Consider the following 26,145-nt stretch of genomic DNA (forward strand, 5'->3'; position numbering starts at 1 on the left):
ATTGAAAGCTGCCGCTGACTTGAGTGAAATGTTTCCATCTCCATTCATACCTTTGCTGTCATTTGTAAGGTGCGAGACACCAATGTCAAAGAAGAAAAGCACAAAGTTAGGAAAAGATATTTGCAGCAAAAGTGAGTCAAAATTATTTATTGAAAGGAAAATCACACTTGGCAATTTGCTCGATCTCTTTGCGAACATGACCAGCAGAGGTAATCAAGGGAGCTATTGATCTGAGTATTCTTGGACATGAAACAAACAAAGGTTAGTGACATATTCATTTCTTTATTTAGCGAACGAAATGGTCTTTCCTGATGGTTACAATGAAAGAGATGGTTCCCAATAAAAGACAGAGATCAAGTCGCTTGTAGATATACTTCAATGTGATACGATTCACTTTCAGCCCCTAATTACCCCAGAGATGGAGGGGGTGAGTTACTTTTCTTCACTCTTCAATTCCACAGCATGGAGGTACAGATATGAAACCGCCAGAGATGGAGTTCTTGAATTGGGAACCAGCGACACTGAAGGAACTCGGCAGGAGTGAGGACTGCAGATGCTGGAAACCTGATTTTAGATCAGAAAATGCTGGAAAAGCACAGCAGCATCCGAGGAGCAGGAAAGTCGATGTTTCTGTTGCCAGTCTTTCTGCGTTCCGCAAACAATTTTCGTTTTAGGCTCAGATTTCCAGCAACTGCAGCTATTTGTATTATGTTAACATTCATAATGTTTTGGACAAAACCAATGACCTGCTAGCATCGGAAAATCGGCAGAAGTGCTGGTACACCGATATGTTAGCTGAACAATACAACCATTCCATGAGCGGGAATACGATCCGGGCCACGGTGCTGAGAGTACCGAATCTTCACAAGTAAATAACAAGACAAGGCGATAGATACTATCGTATTTAGTGTAAATAAAACACCCTTTATGAACATTTTCGTTGCAGATTATTTTCAACTTGTCTTCGTAGATTTACAAAGTGGGAAAAGGCCATTCCGCCTGATCAGACAGCCATCTATTCCAGTCGCAGTTTCCAACTTTGGCCCAAAGTGTCGTGTGTTCTAATGTTCCCAGGGCAAATGTCAATGACTTTATCCTGTGTTCTTAAATGGCACAGATGTATGACACTTCCACAACGACTTGTCACTCTTTTGAGGAACTCATGCTCATTTTCACCCACAAAGGGAGACACACAGAAAGGCACCCCGAAACCGACAGAGGTCTCCGTTGTGTTGAGCTGGAATTTGAAATGGACAATAAGACAAATGCAAGTTTTAAATGCGGAAGCACAGAAGCGACGTCCCGGCAGGGGAGCGTCAACGAGGGGCACGGTTAAAGTGCGACATTCCCCACGAGCCAGGTAGGACTCGAACCTACAATCTTCTGATCCAAAGTCAGACGCGTTATCCATTACGCTACTGGCCCAATAGACACGTGCAGGTACGGCAGAATGTCGATATGTAATGCCATGGACTTTCACGGAATCAGAATTAAAAAGGTGAACAAGCAGCGAAGATAATCACCAACACTGCTTCACTTCGAAGTTTCCAATTTGTGAAGCAGTGCCTTTCACTGGCAAAGGAGAAACATTTGTCCAGAGCTGCCTGCTTCAGGGTCGCCTCCTTCTCTGCTGGAAGTGCCCATCGTTTTATTCACATTCACGACGCGATTTCATGATCTACTCCAGTGAAAACGTGTCATGGTGTCGTCTAAGCAAGACCCTGCCGAAACTCAGCGAGAGACATCTGCTCATTTCGAGCTCAGGATGTGGAATTAGACGAGCTGCGTGACACCTTTTATTGGCGCCGCCACTTCACTGCAAATTAGCGGCTCAAAACGAGCCGTTGTTAGCATCAGCTTGATTTGTACCTTCCTGCAGTGCATTTGCTAAACAACATCAGATAGATCCCATCCGGCCCAGCTGACTTATCTATTTTCACACTCTGCAGTATTTCTAATATCTCTTCCTTGTGAACCTCAATCTCTTCTAGTCTAGACGCAAGTATCTCTGTATCTTCCTCGCCAACATTTTCATTATCTATAGCGAACTCTGTCGAAAAATATTTATTTAGTGCTTCCTCTATCTCCACTGACTCCACACACGACTTCCCACTATTATCCTTGATTGTCCCAAATTTAACTCTCGTCATTCTTTTATTCCTGACATACCTATGGAAAGCCTTAGCATTAACCCTGATCCTATCTGCCAACAACTTCTCATGTCTCCTCCTGGCTCTTCCCAGCTCTCTTTTTAGGTCTTTCCTGAGATCGTTGGAAACCTCGAGCGCTCTAACTGAGTTTTCACGTTTTGTCCTAACATAAGACTTCTTGTTCTTCTTGACCAGGGATTCCACCTTCCTTAGTAAACCACGGCTCACGCGTTCTATATCTTCCTCCCTGCCTGACAGGTACATACTTATCGAGGACACACAGGAGCTTTTCCTTGACTAAGCTTCACATTTTTAATGTGCTCACCCCCTACAGTTTCCTACCCAACTCTGCGCTTCCTAAATCTTACCTCATTGCATCGTGATTTCCCTTCCACCAGCTGAAACTCTTGCTGCGTGGAGTACACCTATCCCTTTCCATCACGAAAGTAAACCTGAGAGAATTGTGATCGCTGTCTCCACAGTGCTCACCTACTTCCAAATCTAAAACCTGGCCAGGCTCGTTACCCAGTACTAAATCGAAAGTGGCTTCTTCCCTTGAAGCCATGTCTACATACTGTGTCAGGAAGCCCTCCCGCACACACTGGACAAAAACTGACCCATCTATCGTACTCGTACTGTCGTGATCTCAGTCAATATTTGGATATTGTCTTGAGTGTTCCAGAGTTTTTCATTGTCCCACCGTCCAGATGAAGTTTGTATTGCTCACGTACGGGAGCGAGAATTCTTTCAATGTCTCAGATCAATTCCTGTGCCGAGAACATCAGAGTCAATGTCCCTTCCTCTACTCGGACTGACAACTTACACTTCTTCAATCTCCTGTGATTCCATTTCCCAAAGAGTTTCTCAAGATTTCCAAAGCTGGAGCCTAAATTATATGGTTTGCTTCCTAAACATTTTTCCAACGGCCAACTGACAATATGTTCACAGTATCTCTTCACAATCCTCTGGCTTTTCCATGTCCAGGGATGAGGAGTCCCATTTGGTGGAGAGAGTTCCTAGGCTGGTGAGTTTCACTTTGGAACAAAGATGGTTAAGTGGCAATTTCCTGCGGTTGTTTGTAATGATGGGAGACGGAGCGGTGGGGAATGAGCACTCTGACGAGCAAGAGGAAGTGTTGCCAATGACCAGAGTCAGAGAACAGAGGACAAGGGATTAGAGGAATCTAATGAAAAGCAGCACTTCTGCTCAGGGCGTTCATTAACAACTGCAGAAACCCGATGTGTCGAGCAGTGTATCTGGAAAGAGAAACAGAGATAATGTTTTAAATGTGGAGCATTTCTGATGAAGAACTCGAGTTTCTCAAGTCTCATCAAATTACAGGCATGGTTTGCAAAACACGTTCTCGGAACTTTGAATTGTTCCAGCAGCAAAGCACGGATAACGTAGTCAGCAGGATTCGAACCTACGTGGGGAAACCCCAATGGATTTCTCATTCATCGCCTTAACCACTCGGCCATGACTACAGACGGCACCGCGCCCTGAGCACTGACCAAATCAGTCGTGATCTCATTGAAAGCTGCCGCTGACTTGAGTGAAATGTTTCCATCTCCATTCATACCTTTGCTGTCATTTGTAAGGTGCGAGACACCAATGTCAAAGAAGAAAAGCACAAAGTTAGGAAAAGATATTTGCAGCAAAAGTGAGTCAAAATTATTTATTGAAAGGAAAATCACACTTGGCAATTTGCTCGATCTCTTTGCGAACATGACCAGCAGAGGTAATCAAGGGAGCTATTGATCTGAGTATTCTTGGACATGAAACAAACAAAGGTTAGTGACATATTCATTTCTTTATTTAGCGAACGAAATGGTCTTTCCTGATGGTTACAATGAAAGAGATGGTTCCCAATAAAAGACAGAGATCAAGTCGCTTGTAGATATACTTCAATGTGATACGATTCACTTTCAGCCCCTAATTACCCCAGAGATGGAGGGGGTGAGTTACTTTTCTTCACTCTTCAATTCCACAGCATGGAGGTACAGATATGAAACCGCCAGAGATGGAGTTCTTGAATTGGGAACCAGCGACACTGAAGGAACTCGGCAGGAGTGAGGACTGCAGATGCTGGAAACCTGATTTTAGATCAGAAAATGCTGGAAAAGCACAGCAGCATCCGAGGAGCAGGAAAGTCGATGTTTCTGTTGCCAGTCTTTCTGCGTTCCGCAAACAATTTTCGTTTTAGGCTCAGATTTCCAGCAACTGCAGCTATTTGTATTATGTTAACATTCATAATGTTTTGGACAAAACCAATGACCTGCTAGCATCGGAAAATCGGCAGAAGTGCTGGTACACCGATATGTTAGCTGAACAATACAACCATTCCATGAGCGGGAATACGATCCGGGCCACGGTGCTGAGAGTACCGAATCTTCACAAGTAAATAACAAGACAAGGCGATAGATACTATCGTATTTAGTGTAAATAAAACACCCTTTATGAACATTTTCGTTGCAGATTATTTTCAACTTGTCTTCGTAGATTTACAAAGTGGGAAAAGGCCATTCCGCCTGATCAGAGAGCCATCTATTCCAGTCGCAGTTTCCAACTTTGGCCCAAAGTGTCGTGTGTTCTAATGTTCCCAGGGCAAATGTCAATGACTTTATCCTGTGTTCTTAAATGGCACAGATGTATGACACTTCCACAACGACTTGTCACTCTTTTGAGGAACTCATGCTCATTTTCACCCACAAAGGGAGACACACAGAAAGGCACCCCGAAACCGACAGAGGTCTCCGTTGTGTTGAGCTGGAATTTGAAATGGACAATAAGACAAATGCAAGTTTTAAATGCGGAAGCACAGAAGCGACGTCCCGGCAGGGCTTTGCAGGAGAGCGTCAACGAGGGGCACGGGTAAAGCGAGACATTCCCCACGAGCCAGGTAGGACTCGAACCTACAATCTTCAGACCCGAAGTCAGACGCGTTATCCATTACGCTACTGGCCCAATAGACACGCACAGCCACGGCAGAATGTCGATATGTAATGCCATGGACTTTCACGGAATCAGAATTAAAAAGGTGAACAAGCAGCGAAGATAATCACCAACACTGCTTCACTTCGAAGTTTCCAATTTGTGAAGCAGTGCCTTTCACTGGCAAAGGAGAAACATTTGTCCAGAGCTGCCTGCTTCAGGGTCGCCTCCTTCTCTGCTGGAAGTGCCCATCGTTTTATTCACATTCACGACGCGATTTCATGATCTACTCCAGTGAAAACGTGTCATGGTGTCGTCTAAGCAAGACCCTGCCGAAACTCAGCGAGAGACATCTGCTCATTTCGAGCTCAGGATGTGGAATTAGACGAGCTGCGTGACACCTTTTATTGGCGCCGCCACTTCACTGCAAATTAGCGGCTCAAAACGAGCCGTTGTTAGCATCAGCTTGATTTGTACCTTCCTGCAGTGCATTTGCTAAACAACATCAGATAGATCCCATCCGGCCCAGCTGACTTATCTATTTTCACACTCTGCAGTATTTCTAATATCTCTTCCTTGTGAACCTCAATCTCTTCTAGTCTAGACGCAAGTATCTCTGTATCTTCCTCGCCAACATTTTCATTATCTATAGCGAACTCTGTCGAAAAATATTTATTTAGTGCTTCCTCTATCTCCACTGACTCCACACACGACTTCCCACTATTATCCTTGATTGTCCCAAATTTAACTCTCGTCATTCTTTTATTCCTGACATACCTATGGAAAGCCTTAGCGTTAACCCTGATCCTATCTGCCAACAGCTTCTCATGTCTCCTCCTGGCCCTTCCCAGCTCTCTTTTTAGGTCTTTCCTGAGATCGTTGGAAACCTCGAGCGCTCTAACTGAGTTTTCACGTTTTGTCCTAACATAAGACTTCTTGTTCTTCTTGACCAGGGATTCCACATTCCTCAGTAAACCACGGCTCACGCGTTCTATATCTTCCTCCCTGCCTGGCAGGTACATACTTATCGAGGACACACAGGAGCTTTTCCTTGAATAAGCTTCACATTTTTAATGTGCTCACCCCCTACAGTTTCCTACCCAACTCTGCGCTTCCTAAATCTTACCTCATTGCATCGTGATTTCCCTTCCACCAGCTGAAACTCTTGCTCCGTGGAGTACAGCTATCCCTTTCCATCACGAAAGTAAACCTGAGAGAATTGTGATCGCTGTCTCCACAGTGCTCACCTACTTCCAAATCTAAAACCTGGCCAGGCTCGTTACCCAGTACTAAATCGAAAGTGGCTTCTTCTCTTGAAGGCATGTCTACATACTGTGTCAGGAAGCCCTCCCGCACACACTGGACAAAAACTGACCCATCTATCGTACTCGTACTGTCGTGATCTCAGTCAATATTTGGATATTGTCTTGAGTGTTCCAGAGTTTTTCATTGTCCCACCGTCCAGATGAAGTTTGTATTGCTCACGTACGGGAGCGATAATTCTTTCAATGTCTCAGATCAATTCCTGTGCCGAGAACATCAGAGTCAATGTCCCTTCCTCTACTCGGACTGACAATTTACACTTCTTCAATCTCCTGTGATTCCATTTCCCAAAGAGTTTCTCAAGATTTCCAAAGCTGGAGCCTAAATTATATGGTTTGCTTCCTAAACATTTTTCCAACTGCCAACTGACAATATGTTCAGAGTATCTCTTCACAATCCTCTGGCTTTTCCATGTCCAGGGATGAGAAGTCCCATTTGGTGGAGAGAGTTCCTAGGCTGGTGAGTTTCACTTTGGAACAAAGATGGTTAAGTGGCAATTTCCTGCGGTTGTTTGTAATGATGGGAGACGGAGCGGTGGGGAATGAGCACTCTGACGAGCAAGAGGAAGTGTTGCCAATGACCAGAGTCAGAGAACAGAGGACAAGGGATTAAAGGAATCTAATGAAAAGCAGCACTTCTGCTCAGGGCGTTCAATAACAACTGCAGAAACCCGATGTGTCGAGCAGTGTATCTGGAAAGAGAAACAGAGATAATGTTTTAAATGTGGAGCATTTCTGATGAAGAACTCGAGTTTCTCAAGTCTAATCAAATTACAGGCCTGGTTTGCAAAACGGGATTTCTGAACTTTGAATTGTTCCAGCAGCAAAGCACGGAAAACGTATTCAGCAGGATTCGAACCTACGTGGGGAGACCCCAATGGATTTCTAATCCATCGCCTTAACCACTCGGCCATGACTACAGACGGCACTGCGTCCTGAGCACTGACCAAATCAGCCGTGATCTCATTGAAAGCTGCCGCTGACTTGAGTGAAATGTTTCCATCTCCATTCATACCTTTGCTGTCATTTGTAAGGTGCGAGACACCAATGTCAAAGAAGAAAAGCACAAAGTTAGGAAAAGATATTTGCAGCAAAATTGAGTCAAAATTATTTATTGAAAGGAAAATCACACTTGGCAATTTGCTCGATCTCTTTGCGAACATGACCAGCAGAGGTAATCAAGGGAGCTATTGATCTGAGTATTCTTGAACATGAAACAAACAAAGGTTAGTGACATATTCATTTCTTTATTTAGCGAACGAAATGGTCTTTCCTGATGGTTACAATGAAAGAGATGGTTCCCAATAAAAGACAGAGATTAAGTCGCTTGTAGATATACTTCAATGTGATACGATTCACTTTCAGCCCCTAATTACCCCAGAGATGGAGGGGGTGAGTTACTTTTCTTCACTCTTCAATTCCACAGCATGGAGGTACAGATATGAAACCGCCAGAGATGGAGTTCTTGAATTGGGAACCAGCGACACTGAAGGAACTCGGCAGGAGTGAGGACTGCAGATGCTGGAAACCTGATTTTAGATCAGAAAATGCTGGAAAAGCACAGCAGCATCCGAGGAGCAGGAAAGTCGATGTTTCTGTTGCCAGTCTTTCTGCGTTCCGCAAACAATTTTCGTTTTAGGCTCAGATTTCCAGCAACTGCAGCTATTTGTATTATGTTAACATTCATAATGTTTTGGACAAAACCAATGACCTGCTAGCATCGGAAAATCGGCAGAAGTACTGGTACACCGATATGTTAGCTGAACAATACAACCATTCCATGAGCGGGAATACGATCCGGGCCACGGTGCTGAGAGTACCGAATCTTCACAAGTAAATAACAAGACAAGGCGATAGATACTATCGTATTTAGTGTAAATAAAACACCCTTTATGAACATTTTCGTTGCAGATTATTTTCAACTTGTCTTCGTAGATTTACAAAGTGGGAAAAGGCCATTCCGCCTGATCAGAGAGCCATCTATTCCAGTCGCAGTTTCCAACTTTGGCCCAAAGTGTCGTGTGTTCTAATGTTCCCAGGGCAAATGTCAATGACTTTATCCTGTGTTCTTAAATGGCACAGATGTATGACACTTCCACAACGACTTGTCACTCTTTTGAGGAACTCATGCTAATTTTCACCCACAAAGGCACCCCCAAACCGACAGAGGTCTCCGTTGTGGTGAGCTGGAATTTGAAATGGACAATAAGACAAATGCAAGTTTTAAATGCGGAAGCACAGAAGCGACGTCCCGGCAGGGCTTTGCAGGGGAGCGTCAACGAGGGGCACAGTTAAAGCGAGACATTCCCCACGAACCAGTCAGACGCGTTATCCATTACGCTACTGGCCCAATAGACGCGCACAGCACCGGCAGAATGTCGATATGTAATGCCATGGACTTTCACGGAATCAGAATTAAAAAGGTGAACAAGCAGCGAAGATAATCACCAACACTGCTTCACTTCGAAGTTTCCAATTTGTGAAGCAGTGCCTTTCACTGGCAAAGGAGAAACATTTGTCCAGAGCTGCCTGCTTCAGGGTCGCCTCCTTCTCTGCTGGAAGTGCCCATCGTTTTATTCACATTCACGACGCGATTTCATGATCTACTCCAGTGAAAACGTGTCATGGTGTCGTCTAAGCAAGACCCTGCCGAAACTCAGCGAGAGACATCTGCTCATTTCGAGCTCAGGATGTGGAATTAGACGAGCTGCGTGACAACTTGTATTGGCGCCGCCACTTCACTGCATATTAGCGGCTCAAAACGAGCCGTTGTTAGCATCAGCTTGATTTGTACCTTCCTGCAGTGCATTTGCTAAACAACATCAGATAGATCCCATCCGGCCCAGCTGACTTATCTATTTTCACACTCTGCAGTATTTCTAATATCTCTTCCTTGTGAACCTCAATCTCTTCTAGTCTAGACGCAAGTATCTCTGTATCTTCCTCGCCAACATTTTCATTATCTATAGCGAACTCTGTCGAAAAATATTTATTTAGTGCTTCCTCTATCTCCACTGACTCCACACACGACTTCCCACTATTATCCTTGATTGTCCCAAATTTAACTCTCGTCATTCTTTTATTCCTGACATACCTATGGAAAGCCTTAGCGTTAACCCTGATCCTATCTGCCAACAACTTCTCATGTCTCCTCCTGGCTCTTCCCAGCTCTCTTTTTAGGTCTTTCCTGAGATCGTTGGAAACCTCGAGCGCTCTAACTGAGTTTTCACGTTTTGTCCTAACATAAGACTTCTTGTTCTTCTTGACCAGGGATTCCACATTCCTTAGTAAACCACGGCTCACGCGTTCTATATCTTCCTCCCTGCCTGACAGGTACATACTTATCGAGGACACACAGGAGCTTTTCCTTGAATAAGCTTCACATTTTTAATGTGCTCACCCCCTACAGTTTCCTACCCAACTCTGCGCTTCCTAAATCTTACCTCATTGCATCGTGATTTCCCTTCCACCAGCTGAAACTCTTGCTCCGTGGAGTACACCTATCCCTTTCCATCACGAAAGTAAACCTGAGAGAATTGTGATCGCTGTCTCCACAGTGCTCACCTACTTCCAAATCTAAAACCTGGCCAGGCTCGTTACCCAGTACTAAATCGAAAGTGGCTTCTTCCCTTGAAGGCATGTCTACATACTGTGTCAGGAAGCCCTCCCGCACACACTGGACAAAAACTGACCCATCTATCGTACTCGTACTGTCGTGATCTCAGTCAATATTTGGATATTGTCTTGAGTGTTCCAGAGTTTTTCATTGTCCCACCGTCCAGATGAAGTTTGTATTGCTCACGTACGGGAGCGATAATTCTTTCAATGTCTCAGATCAATTCCTGTGCCGAGAACATCAGAGTCAATGTCCCTTCCTCTACTCGGACTGACAATTTACACTTCTTCAATCTCCTGTGATTCCATTTCCCAAAGAGTTTCTCAAGATTTCCAAAGCTGGAGCCTAAATTATATGGTTTGCTTCCTAAACATTTTTCCAACTGCCAACTGACAATATGTTCACAGTATCTCTTCACAATCCTCTGGCTTTTCCATGTCCAGGGATGAGAAGTCCCATTTGGTGGAGAGAGTTCCTAGGCTGGTGAGTTTCACTTTGGAACAAAGATGGTTAAGTGGCAATTTCCTGCGGTTGTTTGTAATGATGGGAGACGGAGCGGTGGGGAATGAGCACTCTGACGAGCAAGAGGAAGTGTTGCCAATGACCAGAGTCAGAGAACAGAGGACAAGGGATTAAAGGAATCTAATGAAAAGCAGCACTTCTGCTCAGGGCGTTCAATAACAACTGCAGAAACCCGATGTGTCGAGCAGTGTATCTGGAAAGAGAAACAGAGATAATGTTTTAAATGTGGAGCATTTCTGATGAAGAACTCGAGTTTCTCAAGTCTAATCAAATTACAGGCCTGGTTTGCAAAACGGGCTTTCTGAACTTTGAATTGTCCCAGCAGCAAAGCGCGGAAAACGTATTCAGCAGGATTCGAACCTACGTGGGGAGACCCCAATGGATTTCTAATCCATCGCCTTAACCACTCGGCCATGACGACAGACGGCACTGCGTCCTGAGCACTGACCAAATCAGTCGTGATCTCATTGAAAGCTGCCGCTGACTTGAGTGAAATGTTTCCATCTCCATTCATACCTTTGCTGTCATTTGTAAGGTGCGAGACACCAATGTCAAAGAAGAAAAGCACAAAGTTAGGAAAAGATATTTGCAGCAAAATTGAGTCAAAATTATTTATTGAAAGGAAAATCACACTTGGCAATTTGCTCGATCTCTTTGCGAACATGACCAGCAGAGGTAATCAAGGGAGCTATTGATCTGAGTATTCTTGGACATGAAACAAACAAAGGTTAGTGACATATTCATTTCTTTATTTAGCGAACGAAATGGTCTTTCCTGATGGTTACAATGAAAGAGATGGTTCCCAATAAAAGACAGAGATCAAGTCGCTTGTAGATATACTTCAATGTGATACGATTCACTTTCAGCCCCTAATTACCCCAGAGATGGAGGGGGTGAGTTACTTTTCTTCACTCTTCAATTCCACAGCATGGAGGTACAGATATGAAACCGCCAGAGATGGAGTTCTTGAATTGGGAACCAGCGACACTGAAGGAACTCGGCAGGAGTGAGGACTGCAGATGCTGGAAACCTGATTTTAGATCAGAAAATGCTGGAAAAGCACAGCAGCATCCGAGGAGCAGGAAAGTCGATGTTTCTGTTGCCAGTCTTTCTGCGTTCCGCAAACAATTTTCGTTTTAGGCTCAGATTTCCAGCAACTGCAGCTATTTGTATTATGTTAACATTCATAATGTTTTGGACAAAACCAATGACCTGCTAGCATCGGAAAATCGGCAGAAGTACTGGTACACCGATATGTTAGCTGAACAATACAACCATTCCATGAGCGGGAATACGATCCGGGCCACGGTGCTGAGAGTACCGAATCTTCACAAGTAAATAACAAGACAAGGCGATAGATACTATCGTATTTAGTGTAAATAAAACACCCTTTATGAACATTTTCGTTGCAGATTATTTTCAACTTGTCTTCGTAGATTTACAAAGTGGGAAAAGGCCATTCCGCCTGATCAGAGAGCCATCTATTCCAGTCGCAGTTTCCAACTTTGGCCCAAAGTGTCGTGTGTTCTAATGTTCCCAGGGCAAATGTCAATGACTTTATCCTGTGTTCTTAAATGGCACAGATGTATGACACTTCCACAACGACTTGTCACTCTTTTGAGGAACTCATGCTAATTTTCACCCACAAAGGCACCCCCAAACCGACAGAGGTCTCCGTTGTGGTGAGCTGGAATTTGAAATGGACAATAAGACAAATGCAAGTTTTAAATGCGGAAGCACAGAAGCGACGTCCCAACAGGGCTTTGCAGGGGAGCGCCAACGAGGGGCACGGTTAAAGTGAGACATTCCCCACGAGCCAGGTAGGACCCGCACCTACAATCTTCGGTTCTGAAGTCAGATGCGTTATCCATTACTCTACTGGCCCAAGAGACACGCGCAGCAACGGCAGAATGTCGATATGTAATGCCATGGACTTTCACGGAATCAGAATTAAAAAGGTGAACAAGCAGCGAAGATAATCACCAACACTGCTTCACTTCGAAGTTTCCAATTTGTGAAGCAGTGCCTTTCACTGGCAAAGGAGAAACATTTGTCCAGAGCTGCCTGCTTCAGGGTCGCCTCCTTCTCTGCTGGAAGTGCCCATCGTTTTATTCACATTCACGACGCGATTTCATGATCTACTCCAGTGAAAACGTGTCATGGTGTCGTCTAAGCAAGACCCTGCCGAAACTCAGCGAGAGACATCTGCTCATTTCGAGCTCAGGATGTGGAATTAGACGAGCTGCGTGACACCTTTTATTGGCGCCGCCACTTCACTGCAAATTAGCGGCTCAAAACGAGCCGTTGTTAGCATCAGCTTGATTTGTACCTTCCTGCAGTGCATTGGCTAAACAACATCAGATAGATCCCATCCGGCCCAGCTGACTTATCTATTTTCACACTCTGCAGTATTTCTAATATCTCTTCCTTGTGAACCTCAATCTCTTCTAGTCTAGACGCAAGTATCTCTGTATCTTCCTCGCCAACATTTTCATTATCTATAGCGAACTCTGTCGAAAAATATTTATTTAGTGCTTCCTCTATCTCCACTGACTCCACACACGACTTCCCACTATTATCCTTGATTGTCCCAAATTTAACTCTCGTCATTCTTTTATTCCTGACATACCTATGGAAAGCCTTAGCGTTAACCCTGATCCTATCTGCCAACAACTTCTCATGTCTCCTCCTGGCTCTTCCCAGCTCTCTTTGTAGGTCTTTCCTGAGATCGTTGGAAACCTCGAGCGCTCTAACTGAGTTTTCACGTTTTGTCCTAACATAAGACTTCTTGTTCTTCTTGACCAGGGATTCCACCTTCCTTAGTAAACCACGGCTCACGCGTTCTATATCTTCCTCCCTGCCTGGCAGGTACATACTTATCGAGGACACACAGGAGCTTTTCCTTGAATAAGCTTCACATTTTTAATGTGCTCACCCCCTACAGTTTCCTACCCAACTCTGCGCTTCCTAAATCTTACCTCATTGCATCGTGATTTCCCTTCCACCAGCTGAAACTCTTGCTCCGTGGAGTACAGCTATCCCTTTCCATCACGAAAGTAAACCTGAGAGAATTGTGATCGCTGTCTCCACAGTGCTCACCTACTTCCAAATCTAAAACCTGGCCAGGCTCGTTACCCAGTACTAAATCGAAAGTGGCTTCTTCCCTTGAAGGCATGTCTACATACTGTGTCAGGAAGCCCTCCCGCACACACTGGACAAAAACTGACCCATCTATCGTACTCGTACTGTCGTGATCTCAGTCAATATTTGGATATTGTCTTGAGTGTTCCAGAGTTTTTCATTGTCCCACCGTCCAGATGAAGTTTGTATTGCTCACGTACGGGAGCGAGAATTCTTTCAATGTCTCAGATCAATTCCTGTGCCGAGAACATCAGAGTCAATGTCCCTTCCTCTACTCGGACTGACAATTTACACTTCTTCAATCTCCTGTGATTCCATTTCCCAAAGAGTTTCTCAAGATTTCCAAAGCTGGAGCCTAAATTATATGGTTTGCTTCCTAAACATTTTTCCAACTGCCAACTGACAATATGTTCAGAGTATCTCTTCACAATCCTCTGGCTTTTCCATGTCCAGGGATGAGAAGTCCCATTTGGTGGAGAGAGTTCCTAGGCTGGTGAGTTTCACTTTGGAACAAAGATGGTTAAGTGGCAATTTCCTGCGGTTGTTTGTAATGATGGGAGACGGAGCGGTGGGGAATGAGCACTCTGACGAGCAAGAGGAAGTGTTGCCAATGACCAGAGTCAGAGAACAGAGGACAAGGGATTAAAGGAATCTAATGAAAAGCAGCACTTCTGCTCAGGGCGTTCAATAACAACTGCAGAAACCCGATGTGTCGAGCAGTGTATCTGGAAAGAGAAACAGAGATAATGTTTTAAATGTGGAGCATTTCTGATGAAGAACTCGAGTTTCTCAAGTCTAATCAAATTACAGGCCTGGTTTGCAAAACAGGCTTTCTGAACTTTGAGTTGTTCCAGCAGCAAAGCACGGATAACGTAGTCAGCAGGATTCGAACCTACGTGGGGAAACCCCAATGGATTTCTAATCCATCGCCTTAACCACTCGGCCATGACTACAGACGGCACCGCACCCTGAGCACTGACCAAATCAGTCGTGATCTCATTGAAAGCTGCCGCTGACTTGAGTGAAATGTTTCCATCTCCATTCATACCTTTGCTGTCATTTGTAAGGTGCGAGACACCAATGTCAAAGAAGAAAAGCACAAAGTTAGGAAAAGATATTTGCAGCAAAATTGAGTCAAAATTATTTATTGAAAGGAAAATCACACTTGTCAATTTGCTCGATCTATTTGCGAACATGACCAGCAGAGGTAATCAAGGGAGCTATTGATCTGAGTATTCTTGGACATGAAACAAACAAAGGTTAGTGACATATTCATTTCTTTATTTAGCGAACGAAATGGTCTTTCCTGATGGTTACAATGAAAGAGATGGTTCCCAATAAAAGACAGAGATTAAGTCGCTTGTAGATATACTTCAATGTGATACGATTCACTTTCAGCCCCTAATTACCCCAGAGATGGAGGGGGTGAGTTACTTTTCTTCACTCTTCAATTCCACAGCATGGAGGTACAGATATGAAACCGCCAGAGATGGAGTTCTTGAATTGGGAACCAGCGACACTGAAGGAACTCGGCAGGAGTGAGGACTGCAGATGCTGGAAACCTGATTTTAGATCAGAAAATGCTGGAAAAGCACAGCAGCATCCGAGGAGCAGGAAAGTCGATGTTTCTGTTGCCAGTCTTTCTGCGTTCCGCAAACAATTTTCGTTTTAGGCTCAGATTTCCAGCAACTGCAGCTATTTGTATTATGTTAACATTCATAATGTTTTGGACAAAACCAATGAGCTGCTAGCATCGGAAAATCGGCAGAAGTACTGGTACACCGATATGTTAGCTGAACAATACAACCATTCCATGAGCGGGAATACGATCCGGGCCACGGTGCTGAGAGTACCGAATCTTCACAAGTAAATAACAAGACAAGGCGATAGATACTATCGTATTTAGTGTAAATAAAACACCCTTTATGAACATTTTCGTTGCAGATTATTTTCAACTTGTCTTCGTAGATTTACAAAGTGGGAAAAGGCCATTCCGCCTGATCAGAGAGCCATCTATTCCAGTCGCAGTTTCCAACTTTGGCCCAAAGTGTCGCGTGTTCTAATGTTCCCAGGGCAAATGTCAATGACTTTATCCTGTGTTCTTAAATGGTACAGATGTATGACACTTCCACAACGACTTGTCACTCTTTTGAGGAACTCATGCTCATTTTCACCCACAAAGGGAGACACACAGAAAGGCACCCGCAAACCGACAGAGGTCTCCGTTGTGGTGAGCTGGAATTTGAAATGGACAATAAGACAAATGCAAGTTTTAAATGCGGAAGCACAGAAGCGACATCCCAACAGGGCTTTGCAGGGGAGCGCCAACGAGGGGCACGGTTAAAGTGAGACATTCCCCACGAGCCAGGTAGGACTCGAACCTACAATCTTCTGATCCGAAGTCAGACGCGTTATCCATTACGCTACTGGCCCAATAGACACGCGCAGGTACGGCAGAATGTCGATATGTAATGCCATGGACTTTCACGGAATCAGAATTAAAAAGGTGAACAAGCAGCGAAGATAATCACCAACACTGCTTCACTTCGAAGTTTCCAATTTGTGAAGCAGTGCCTTTCACTGGCAAAGGAGAAACATTTGTCCAGAGCTGCCTGCTTCAGGGTCGCCTCCTTCTCTGCTGGAAGTGCCCATCGTTTTATTCACATTCACGACGCGATTTCATGATCTACTCCAGTGAAAACGTGTCATGGTGTCGTCTAAGCAAGACCCTGCCGAAACTCAGCGAGAGACATCTGCTCATTTCGAGCTCAGGATGTGGAATTAGACGAGCTGCGTGACACCTTTTATTGGCGCCGCCACTTCACTGCAAATTAGCGGCTCAAAACGAGCCGTTGTTAGCATCAGCTTGATTTGTACCTTCCTGCAGTGCATTTGCTAAACAACATCAGATAGATCCCATCCGGCCCAGCTGACTTATCTATTTTCACACTCTGCAGTATTTCTAATATCTCTTCCTTGTGAACCTCAATCTCTTCTAGTCTAGACGCAAGTATCTCTGTATCTTCCTCGCCAACATTTTCATTATCTATAGCGAACTCTGTCGAAAAATATTTATTTAGTGCTTCCTCTATCTCCACTGACTCCACACACGACTTCCCACTATTATCCTTGATTGTCCCAAATTTAACTCTCGTCATTCTTTTATTCCTGACATACCTATGGAAAGCCTTAGCGTTAACCCTGATCCTATCTGCCAACAACTTCTCATGTCTCCTCCTGGCTCTTCCCAGCTCTCTTTTTAGGTCTTTCCTGAGATCGTTGGAAACCTCGAGCGCTCTAACTGAGTTTTCACGTTTTGTCCTAACATAAGACTTCTTGTTCTTCTTGACCAGGGATTCCACCTTCCTTAGTAAACCACGGCTCACGCGTTCTATATCTTCCTCCCTGCCTGACAGGTACATACTTATCGAGGACACACAGGAGCTTTTCCTTGAATAAGCTTCACATTTTTAATGTGCTCACCCCCTACAGTTTCCTACCCAACTCTGCGCTTCCTAAATCTTACCTCATTGCATCGTGATTTCCCTTCCACCAGCTGAAACTCTTGCTCCGTGGAGTACACCTATCCCTTTCCATCACGAAAGTAAACCTGAGAGAATTGTGATCGCTGTCTCCACAGTGCTCACCTCCTTCCAAATCTAAAACCTGGCCAGGCTCGTTACCCAGTACTAAATCGAAAGTGGCTTCTTCCCTTGAAGCCATGTCTACATACTGTGTCAGGAAGCCCTCCCGCACACACTGGACAAAAACTGACCCATCTATCGTACTCGTACTGTCGTGATCTCAGTCAATATTTGGATATTGTCTTGAGTGTTCCAGAGTTTTTCATTGTCCCACCGTCCAGATGAAGTTTGTATTGCTCACGTACGGGAGCGAGAATTCTTTCAATGTCTCAGATCAATTCCTGTGCCGAGAACATCAGAGTCAATGTCCCTTCCTCTACTCGGACTGACAACTTACACTTCTTCAATCTCCTGTGATTCCATTTCCCAAAGAGTTTCTCAAGATTTCCAAAGCTGGAGCCTAAATTATATGGTTTGCTTCCTAAACATTTTTCCAACGGCCAACTGACAATATGTTCACAGTATCTCTTCACAATCCTCTGGCTTTTCCATGTCCAGGGATGAGAAGTCCCATTTGGTGGAGAGAGTTCCTAGGCTGGTGAGTTTCACTTTGGAACAAAGATGGTTAAGTGGCAATTTCCTGCGGTTGTTTGTAATGATGGGAGACGGAGCGGTGGGGAATGAGCACTCTGACGAGCAAGAGGAAGTGTTGCCAATGACCAGAGTCAGAGAACAGAGGACAAGGGATTAAAGGAATCTAATGAAAAGCAGCACTTCTGCTCAGGGCGTTCAATAACAACTGCAGAAACCCGATGTGTCGAGCAGTGTATCTGGAAAGAGAAACAGAGATAATGTTTTAAATGTGGAGCATTTCTGATGAAGAACTCGAGTTTCTCAAGTCTCATCAAATTACAGGCATGGTTTGCAAAACACGTTTTCGGAACTTTGAATTGTTCCAGCAGCAAAGCACGGATAACGTAGACAGCAGGATTCGAACCTACGTGGGGAAACCCCAATGGATTTCTAATCCATCGCCTTAACCACTCGGCCATGACTACAGACGGCAGCGCACCCTGAGCACTGACCAAATCAGTCGTGATCTCATTGAAAGCTGCCGCTGACTTGAGTGAAATGTTTCCATCTCCATTCATACCTTTGCTGTCATTTGTAAGGTGCGAGACACCAATGTCAAAGAAGAAAAGCACAAAGTTAGGAAAAGATATTTGCAGCAAAATTGAGTCAAAATTATTTATTGAAAGGAAAATCACACTTGGGAATTTGCTCGATCTCTTTGCGAACATGACCAGCAGAGGTAATCAAGGGAGCTATTGATCTGAGTATTCTTGGACATGAAACAAACAAAGGTTAGTGACATATTCATTTCTTTATTTAGCGAACGAAATGGTCTTTCCTGATGGTTACAATGAAAGAGATGGTTCCCAATAAAAGACAGAGATCAAGTCGCTTGTAGATATACTTCAATGTGATACGATTCACTTTCAGCCCCTAATTACCCCAGAGATGGAGGGGGTGAGTTACTTTTCTTCACTCTTCAATTCCACAGCATGGAGGTACAGATATGAAACCGCCAGAGATGGAGTTCTTGAATTGGGAACCAGCGACACTGAAGGAACTCGGCAGGAGTGAGGACTGCAGATGCTGGAAACCTGATTTTAGATCAGAAAATGCTGGAAAAGCACAGCAGCATCCGAGGAACAGGAAAGTCGATGTTTCTGTTGCCAGTCTTTCTGCGTTCCGCAAACAATTTTCGTTTTAGGCTCAGATTTGCAGCAACTGCAGCTATTTGTATTATGTTAACATTCATAATGTTTTGGACAAAACCAATGAGCTGCTAGCATCGGAAAATCGGCAGAAGTACTGGTACACCGATATGTTAGCTGAACAATACAACCATTCCATGAGCGGGAATACGATCCGGGCCACGGTGCTGAGAGTACCGAATCTTCACAAGTAAATAACAAGACAAGGCGATAGATACTATCGTATTTAGTGTAAATAAAACACCCTTTATGAACATTTTCGTTGCAGATTATTTTCAACTTGTCTTCGTAGATTTACAAAGTGGGAAAAGGCCATTCCGCCTGATCAGAGAGCCATCTATTCCAGTCGCAGTTTCCAACTTTGGCCCAAAGTGTCGTGTGTTCTAATGTTCCCAGGGCAAATGTCAATGACTTTATCCTGTGTTCTTAAATGGCACAGATGTATGACACTTCCACAACGACTTGTCACTCTTTTGAGGAACTCATGCTCATTTTCACCCACAAAGGGAGACACACAGAAAGGCACCCCGAAACCGACAGAGGTCTCCGTTGTGTTGAGCTGGAATTTGAAATGGACAATAAGACAAATGCAAGTTTTAAATGCGGAAGCACAGAAGCGACGTCCCGGCAGGGCTTTGCAGGGGAGCGTCAACGAGGGGCACGGTTAAAGCGAGACATTCCCCACGAGCCAGGTAGGACTCGAACCTACAATCTTCTGATCCGAAGTCAGACGCGTTATCCATTACGCTACTGGCCCAACAGACACGTGCAGGTACGGCAGAATGTCGATATGTAATGCCATGGACTTTCACGGAATCAGAATTAAAAAGGTGAACAAGCAGCGAAGGTAATCACCAACACTGCTTCACTTCGAAGTTTCCAATTTGTGAAGCAGTGCCTTTCACTGGCAAAGGAGAAACATTTGTCCAGAGCTGCCTGCTTCAGGGTCGCCTCCTTCTCTGCTGGAAGTGCCCATCGTTTTATTCACATTCACGACGCGATTTCATGATCTACTCCAGTGAAAACGTGTCATGGTGTCGTCTAAGCAAGACCCTGCCGAAACTCAGCGAGAGACATCTGCTCATTTCGAGCTCAGGATGTGGAATTAGACGAGCTGCGTGACACCTTTTATTGGCGCCGCCACTTCACTGCAAATTAGCGGCTCAAAACGAGCCGTTGTTAGCATCAGCTTGATTTGTACCTTCCTGCAGTGCATTTGCTAAACAACATCAGATAGATCCCATCCGGCCCAGCTGACTTATCTATTTTCACACTCTGCAGTATTTCTAATATCTCTTCCTTGTGAACCTCAATCTCTTCTAGTCTAGACGCAAGTATCTCTGTATCTTCCTCGCCAACATTTTCATTATCTATAGCGAACTCTGTCGAAAAATATTTATTTAGTGCTTCCTCTATCTCCACTGACTCCACACACGACTTCCCACTAGTATCCTTGATTGTCCCAAATTTAACTCTCGTCATTCTTTTATTCCTGACATACCTATGGAAAGCCTTAGCGTTAACCCTGATCCTATCTGCCAACAGCTTCTCATGTCTCCTCCTGGCTCTTCCCAGCTCTCTTTTTAGGTCTTTCCTGAGATCGTTGGAAACCTCGAGCGCTCTAACTGAGTTTTCACGTTTTGTCCTAACATAAGACTTCTTGTTCTTCTTGACCAGGGATTCCACCTTCCTTAGTAAACCACGGCTCACGCGTTCTATATCTTCCTCCCTGCCTGACAGGTACATACTTATCGAGGACACACAGGAGCTTTTCCTTGACTAAGCTTCACATTTTTAATGTGCTCACCCCCTACAGTTTCCTACCCAACTCTGCGCTTCCTAAATCTTACCTCATTGCATCGTGATTTCCCTTCCACCAGCTGAAACTCTTGCTCCGTGGAGTACACCTATCCCTTTCCATCACGAAAGTAAACCTGAGAGAATTGTGATCGCTGTCTCCACAGTGCTCACCTACTTCCAAATCTAAAACCTGGCCAGGCTCGTTACCCAGTACTAAATCGAAAGTGGCTTCTTCCCTTGAAGGCATGTCTACATACTGTGTCAGGAATCCCTCCCGCACACACTGGACAAAAACTGACCCATCTATCGTACTCGTACTGTCGTGATCTCAGTCAATATTTGGATATTGTCTTGAGTGTTCCAGAGTTTTTCATTGTCCCACCGTCCAGATGAAGTTTGTATTGCTCACGTACGGGAGCGAGAATTATTTCAATGTCTCAGATCAATTCCTGTGCCGAGAACATCAGAGTCAATGTCCCTTCCTCTACTCGGACTGACAATTTACAATTCTTCAATCTCCTGTGATTCCATTTCCCAAAGAGTTTCTCAAGATTTCCAAAGCTGGAGCCTAAATTATATGGTTTGCTTCCTAAACATTTTTCCAACTGCCAACTGACAATATGTTCAGAGTATCTCTTCACAATCCTCTGGCTTTTCCATGTCCAGGGATGAGAAGTCCCATTTGGTGGAGAGAGTTCCTAGGCTGGTGAGTTTCACTTTGGAACAAAGATGGTTAAGTGGCAATTTCCTGCGGTTGTTTGTAATGATGGGAGACGGAGCGGTGGGGAATGAGCACTCTGACGAGCAAGAGGAAGTGTTGCCAATGACCAGAGTCAGAGAACAGAGGACAAGGGATTAAAGGAATCTAATGAAAAGCAGCACTTCTGCTCAGGGCGTTCAATAACAACTGCAGAAATCCGATGTGTCGAGCAGTGTATCTGGAAAGAGAAACAGAGATAATGTTTTAAATGTGGAGCATTTCTGATGAAGAACTCGAGTTTCTCAAGTCTCATCAAATTACAGGCATGGTTTGCAAAACACGTTTCCGGAACGTTGAATTGTTCCAGCAGCAAAGCACGGATAACGTAGTCAGCAGGATTCGAACCTACGTGGGGAAACCCCAATGGATTTCTAATCCATCGCCTTAACCACTCGGCAATGACTACAGACGACACCGCACACTGAGCACTGACCAAATCAGTCGTGATCTCATTGAAAGCTGCCGCTGACTTGAGTGAAATGTTTCCATCTCCATTCATACCTTTGCTGTCATTTGTAAGGTGCGAGACACCAATGTCAAAGAAGAAAAGCACAAAGTTAGGAAAAGATATTTGCAGCAAAATTGAGTCAAAATTATTTATTGAAAGGAAAATCACACTTGGCAATTTGCTCGATCTCTTTGCGAACATGACCAGCAGAGGTAATCAAGGGAGCTATTGATCTGAGTATTCTTGGACATGAAACAAACAAAGGTTAGTGACATATTCATTTCTTTATTTAGCGAACGAAATGGTCTTTCCTGATGGTTACAATGAAAGAGATGGTTCCCAATAAAAGACAGAGATCAAGTCGCTTGTAGATATACTTCAATGTGATACGATTCACTTTCAGCCCCTAATTACCCCAGAGATGGAGGGGGTGAGTTACTTTTCTTCACTCTTCAATTCCACAGCATGGAGGTACAGATATGAAACCGCCAGAGATGGAGTTCTTGAATTGGGAACCAGCGACACTGAAGGAACTCGGCAGGAGTGAGGACTGCAGATGCTGGAAACCTGATTTTAGATCAGAAAATGCTGGAAAAGCACAGCAGCATCCGAGGAGCAGGAAAGTCGATGTTTCTGTTGCCAGTCTTTCTGCGTTCCGCAAACAATTTTCGTTTTAGGCTCAGATTTCCAGCAACTGCAGCTATTTGTATTATGTTAACATTCATAATGTTTTGGACAAAACCAATGACCTGCTAGCATCGGAAAATCGGCAGAAGTACTGGTACACCGATATGTTAGCTGAACAATACAACCATTCCATGAGCGGGAATACGATCCGGGCCACGGTGCTGAGAGTACCGAATCTTCACAAGTAAATAACAAGACAAGGCGATAGATACTATCGTATTTAGTGTAAATAAAACACCCTTTATGAACATTTTCGTTGCAGATTATTTTCAACTTGTCTTCGTAGATTTACAAAGTGGGAAAAGGCCATTCCGCCTGATCAGAGAGCCATCTATTCCAGTCGCAGTTTCCAACTTTGGCCCAAAGTGTCGTGTGTTCTAATGTTCCCAGGGCAAATGTCAATGACTTTATCCTGTGTTCTTAAATGGTACAGATGTATGACACTTCCACAACGACTTGTCACTCTTTTGAGGAACTCATGCTCATTTTCACCCACAAAGGGAGACACACAGAAAGGCACCCCCAAACCGACAGAGGTCTCCGTTGTGGTGAGCTGGAATTTGAAATGGACAATAAGACAAATGCAAGTTTTAAATGCGGAAGCACAGAAGCGACGTCCCGGCAGGGCTTTGCAGGGGAGCGTCAACGAGGGGCACGGTTAAAGTGAGACATTCCCCACGAGCCAGGTAGGACTCGAACCTACAATTTTCAGATCCGAAGTCAGACGCGTTATCCATTACGCTACTGGCCCAATAGACGCGCACAGCCACGGCAGAATGTCGATATGTAATGCCATGGACTTTCACGGAATCAGAATTAAAAAGGTGAACAAGCAGCGAAGATAATCACCAACACTGCTTCACTTCGAAGTTTCCAATTTGTGAAGCAGTGCCTTTCACTGGCAAAGGAGAAACATTTGTCCAGAGCTGCCTGCTTCAGGGTCGCCTCCTTCTCTGCTGGAAGTGCCCATCGTTTTATTCACATTCACGACGCGATTTCCTGATCTACTCCAGTGAAAACGTGTCATGGTGTCGTCTAAGCAAGACCCTGCCGAAACTCAGCGAGAGACATCTGCTCATTTCGAGCTCAGGATGTGGAATTAGACGAGCTGCGTGACACCTTTTATTGGCGCCGCCACTTCACTGCAAATTAGCGGCTCAAAACGAGCCGTTGTTAGCATCAGCTTGATTTGTACCTTCCTGCAGTGCATTTGCTAAACAACATCAGATAGATCCCATCCGGCCCAGCTGACTTATCTATTTTCACACTCTGCAGTATTTCTAATATCTCTTCCTTGTGAACCTCAATCTCTTCTAGTCTAGACGCAAGTATCTCTGTATCTTCCTCGCCAACATTTTCATTATCTATAGCGAACTCTGTCGAAAAATATTTATTTAGTGCTTCCTCTATCTCCACTGACTCCACACACGACTTCCCACTATTATCCTTGATTGTCCCAGATTTAACTCTCGTCATTCTTTTATTCCTGACATACCTATGGAAAGCCTTAGCGTTAACCCTGATCCTATCTGCCAACAACTTCTCATGTCTCCTCCTGGCTCTTCCCAGCTCTCTTTTTAGGTCTTTCCTGAGATCGTTGGAAACCTCGAGCGCTCTAACTGAGTTTTCACGTTTTGTCCTAACATAAGACTTCTTGTTCTTCTTGACCAGGGATTCCACCTTCCTTAGTAAACCACGGCTCACGCGTTCTATATCTTCCTCCCTGCCTGGCAGGTACATACTTATCGAGGACACACAGGAGCTTTTCCTTGAATAAGCTTCACATTTTTAATGTGCTCACCCCCTACAGTTTCCTACCCAACTCTGCGCTTCCTAAATCTTACCTCATTGCATCGTGATTTCCCTTCCACCAGCTGAAACTCTTGCTCCGTGGAGTACACCTATCCCTTTCCATCACGAAAGTAAACCTGAGAGAATTGTGATCGCTGTCTCCACAGTGCTCACCTACTTCCAAATCTAAAACCTGGCCAGGCTCGTTACCCAGTACTAAATCGAAAGTGGCTTCTTCCCTTGAAGGCATGTCTACATACTGTGTCAGGAATCCCTCCCGCACACACTGGACAAAAACTGACCCATCTATCGTACTCGTACTGTCGTGATCTCAGTCAATATTTGGATATTGTCTTGAGTGTTCCAGAGTTTTTCATTGTCCCACCGTCCAGATGAAGTTTGTATTGCTCACGTACGGGAGCGATAATTCTTTCAATGTCTCAGATCAATTCCTGTGCCGAGAACATCAGAGTCAATGTCCCTTCCTCTACTCGGACTGACAATTTACACTTCTTCAATCTCCTGTGATTCCATTTCCCAAAGAGTTTCTCAAGATTTCCAAAGCTGGAGCCTAAATTATATGGTTTGCTTCCTAAACATTTTTCCAACTGCCAACTGACAATATGTTCAGAGTATCTCTTCACAATCCTCTGGCTTTTCCATGTCCAGGGATGAGAAGTCCCATTTGGTGGAGAGAGTTCCTAGGCTGGTGAGTTTCACTTTGGAACAAAGATGGTTAAGTGGCAATTTCCTGCGGTTGTTTGTAATGATGGGAGACGGAGCGGTGGGGAATGAGCACTCTGACGAGCAAGAGGAAGTGTTGCCAATGACCAGAGTCAGAGAACAGAGGACAAGGGATTAAAGGAATCTAATGAAAAGCAGCACTTCTGCTCAGGGCGTTCAATAACAACTGCAGAAACCCGATGTGTCGAGCAGTGTATCTGGAAAGAGAAACAGAGATAATGTTTTAAATGTGGAGCATTTCTGATGAAGAACTCGAGTTTCTCAAGTCTAATCAAATTACAGGCCTGGTTTGCAAAACGGGCTTTCTGAACTTTGAATTGTTCCAGCAGCAAAGCACGGAAAACGTAGTCAGCAGGATTCGAACCTACGTGGGGAGACCCCAATGGATTTCTAATCCATCGCCTTAACCACTCGGCCATGACTACAGACGGCACTGCGTCCTGAGCACTGACCAAATCAGCCGTGATCTCATTGAAAGCTGCCGCTGACTTGAGTGAAATGTTTCCATCTCCATTCATACCTTTGCTGTCATTTGTAAGGTGCGAGACACCAATGTCAAAGAAGAAAAGCACAAAGTTAGGAAAAGATATTTGCAGCAAAATTGAGTCAAAATTATTTATTGAAAGGAAAATCACACTTGGCAATTTGCTCGATCTCTTTGCGAACATGACCAGCAGAGGTAATCAAGGGAGCTATTGATCTGAGTATTCTTGGACATGAAACAAACAAAGGTTAGTGACATATTCATTTCTTTATTTAGCGAACGAAATGGTCTTTCCTGATGGTTACAATGAAAGAGATGGTTCCCAATAAAAGACAGAGATGAAGTCGCTTGTAGATATACTTCAATGTGATACGATTCACTTTC

The 26,145-nt window shown here is 44.4% G+C and overlaps 12 non-coding genes across 12 annotated transcripts; all 12 read right to left on the reverse strand.

Annotated features, from left to right (window-relative positions):
* Positions 1–1,352: 1,352 nt before the first annotated feature.
* On the reverse strand, positions 1,353–1,425 carry trnaq-uug (transfer RNA glutamine (anticodon UUG)). Its single transcript has one exon. It is a non-coding gene; the product is annotated as a tRNA-Gln (tRNA).
* A 2,127-nt stretch (positions 1,426–3,552) lies between these two features.
* Positions 3,553–3,634, reverse strand: trnas-aga (transfer RNA serine (anticodon AGA)). Its single transcript has one exon. It is a non-coding gene; the product is annotated as a tRNA-Ser (tRNA).
* A 1,407-nt stretch (positions 3,635–5,041) lies between these two features.
* trnar-ucg (transfer RNA arginine (anticodon UCG)) lies at positions 5,042–5,114 on the reverse strand. The gene has a single exon. It is a non-coding gene; the product is annotated as a tRNA-Arg (tRNA).
* Positions 5,115–7,241: 2,127 nt separating this feature from the next.
* Positions 7,242–7,323, reverse strand: trnas-aga (transfer RNA serine (anticodon AGA)). Its single transcript has one exon. It is a non-coding gene; the product is annotated as a tRNA-Ser (tRNA).
* Positions 7,324–10,880: 3,557 nt separating this feature from the next.
* Positions 10,881–10,962, reverse strand: trnas-aga (transfer RNA serine (anticodon AGA)). The gene has a single exon. It is a non-coding gene; the product is annotated as a tRNA-Ser (tRNA).
* Positions 10,963–14,553: 3,591 nt separating this feature from the next.
* On the reverse strand, positions 14,554–14,635 carry trnas-aga (transfer RNA serine (anticodon AGA)). Its single transcript has one exon. It is a non-coding gene; the product is annotated as a tRNA-Ser (tRNA).
* A 1,407-nt stretch (positions 14,636–16,042) lies between these two features.
* trnar-ucg (transfer RNA arginine (anticodon UCG)) lies at positions 16,043–16,115 on the reverse strand. The gene has a single exon. It is a non-coding gene; the product is annotated as a tRNA-Arg (tRNA).
* A 2,127-nt stretch (positions 16,116–18,242) lies between these two features.
* Positions 18,243–18,324, reverse strand: trnas-aga (transfer RNA serine (anticodon AGA)). Its single transcript has one exon. It is a non-coding gene; the product is annotated as a tRNA-Ser (tRNA).
* A 1,407-nt stretch (positions 18,325–19,731) lies between these two features.
* On the reverse strand, positions 19,732–19,804 carry trnar-ucg (transfer RNA arginine (anticodon UCG)). The gene has a single exon. It is a non-coding gene; the product is annotated as a tRNA-Arg (tRNA).
* A 2,127-nt stretch (positions 19,805–21,931) lies between these two features.
* trnas-aga (transfer RNA serine (anticodon AGA)) lies at positions 21,932–22,013 on the reverse strand. The gene has a single exon. It is a non-coding gene; the product is annotated as a tRNA-Ser (tRNA).
* Positions 22,014–23,420: 1,407 nt separating this feature from the next.
* Positions 23,421–23,493, reverse strand: trnar-ucg (transfer RNA arginine (anticodon UCG)). Its single transcript has one exon. It is a non-coding gene; the product is annotated as a tRNA-Arg (tRNA).
* A 2,127-nt stretch (positions 23,494–25,620) lies between these two features.
* On the reverse strand, positions 25,621–25,702 carry trnas-aga (transfer RNA serine (anticodon AGA)). The gene has a single exon. It is a non-coding gene; the product is annotated as a tRNA-Ser (tRNA).
* Positions 25,703–26,145: the final 443 nt, after the last annotated feature.

Source organism: Chiloscyllium punctatum, chromosome 13 (genome assembly GCF_047496795.1).
Source record: "Chiloscyllium punctatum isolate Juve2018m chromosome 13, sChiPun1.3, whole genome shotgun sequence".
Taxonomy (NCBI): domain Eukaryota; kingdom Metazoa; phylum Chordata; class Chondrichthyes; order Orectolobiformes; family Hemiscylliidae; genus Chiloscyllium; species Chiloscyllium punctatum.